General features: G+C 43.7%; 1 pseudogene; it reads right to left on the bottom strand.

The window, feature by feature from the left end:
* Window positions 1-485: 485 nt before the first annotated feature.
* On the bottom strand, window positions 486-1752 carry LOC103601722 (annotated as a pseudogene).
* Between the last annotated feature and the right edge of the window lie 125 nt (window positions 1753-1877).

The raw sequence follows: 1877 nt of genomic DNA, 5'->3' as shown, positions 1-1877 counted from the left end.
GGTAAATGTCTTTTGACCACTGGAGGTCATGGAAGTCTGAATTGGACCGCGAAGAAGGCAGTTGTGTTTTCTGAGGTCTACAGCAGGCATCTCACTGAGCACGCACAGAATTGCCATCCTCCAGACCCCGTGCCAAGGCCGCTGAGTGCCCAGTCACTGAAGCAGCTGGGAGAAAATGTTAAGTGAACGTGATTCTAGAATCAGAGAAATGAAAAACAAAAATAGCACGGACCAGGTCTTAGTTCTAGTCAAACTACAAACAAAATCCAAAGTGCTCAATTATGAAGATTCAAAACTGCTTCATTCTCTCATAAATTGTAAAATACAAAGCTGGAAGTTTTAATGACCAAAACTCAAACAGTACTGAAAGGGGTTTGTGTCAATAGATGAAAAGAGTCAGTCTCTCTGGTCAGGGCCCCACAGACCAGCACCCGGATCCAAGGGTGGCCTCATCCCGCCGGGCCAGAAGCATTGTCCAACTGGCCTTATCTTCTTTGCCGCTTGGCCAGGTGGCTGTTGGTCATCTCCGTCTCCTCAATCTTGTCCAGCGTTGTTCATAACTCTCATTGTAGCTTCCTCTTTTCTGCTTTCAGTTCCTTTTCTACTTTCTCAGCATTCTCAGCAGCAGTTTTATATCTCAGCACCTGTCCTTCAAGCCAGCGAATACTTTGTGCCAAGGTGGTTATGTTCTGTTCTTCTCTTGAATGTTTAAATTTGTATTCACTAATTTGTCTGTTGGCATCTCTCTGCATTTCAGTGAACTGCAAGTCTGAGCCATTCTGTAGTCCCTCCATGTCACCTGCTGTGCCATCATTTCTGAAGCACTTCTGCCATTCTTCCTTGAACTGCAGCTTCAGTTTTCTAATCTGCGATAGTAGCTCTTCCATTTCCTCAGAAAGTTTTCATAGCCTTACATCTAGTGTCCCTTCTCCTGCTGACTCCAAGATCTGAGCAGCTTCCTGAGACACAGGGCAATGGCTCCAACTACTGGTTCATGATTGACAGCACCACTGGGAGTGCCATTGGGGATTATAACTAAGCCATGTTTCTCTCCTGTCTTCACCATCTCCTGCAGGTCAGCCAGCTCCTCTCTGACTGTATCTCACTCATTCCTAAGGCAGGCAATGTATTCTTTCTGTTTCTCTAGGGCCTCAATAAGCTCATCTTTTTGCCAAAGGCTTTCTTTAAGTTCATTCATCTTATACTGCAGCATGCTGCACGTACATTTCTGCCTTTCTAACTCATTTGATTTTTCTTCATTTTCTCTATAGAATTGCTCCATCTGTTCCTCCTGTTCTTCAGTAACATCCTTGAGGGTATCTACCTGGTAGATCAAATTGTTCTACTTATCATCCAACTGTGCATTGGAAACACTGGCTTTCTTGTTTTTTCTTCCACTTCAGACAAAGACTCCCACAATTCACTTAATGAAGTGTCTGGACATAATAAGCTGCTGTTGTCTCCACTTCCTTGTCGGGATGAGCTTCCACTTAGAGGGGTTGTTGCTGATGCAGAATTTCGAGATGAAGGCCTTGTATAATTTTCAGCACACGGTTGGTCAGATTTTTCATCCAACTCTTTTTGTTGTCATTCCAGTTCTCTCATGCGTTTATCTCTTGCTACTGCCCAAGTAGCCTGCTTTGCTGCTAGCCTTGCCTCTGCCTCTCTGGCAAAGTTACTCACAGCTTCATCTTCTGCAGAAAATCGGTCTTTCACAGACATTCTTTTTCTTCCAAAACGAGGAGTCTCCATCTTGTGTTCTTAATAGTCTTTTAGCTCTGAAAGTGATTTCAATCTGTTTTCAGCCTTTAGTGATGGTAGCTCTCCTTTTCGCTGACATTTATTTTGCTTCTGGACTCATTCATTTATCTTTCCAC

This window comes from Galeopterus variegatus, unplaced genomic scaffold (assembly GCF_000696425.1).
Source record: "Galeopterus variegatus unplaced genomic scaffold, G_variegatus-3.0.2 Scaffold3851, whole genome shotgun sequence".
Taxonomy (NCBI): domain Eukaryota; kingdom Metazoa; phylum Chordata; class Mammalia; order Dermoptera; family Cynocephalidae; genus Galeopterus; species Galeopterus variegatus.
The sequence above is the reverse complement of the archived record's forward strand: the minus strand, read 5'-3'. Positions and strand labels throughout refer to the sequence as shown.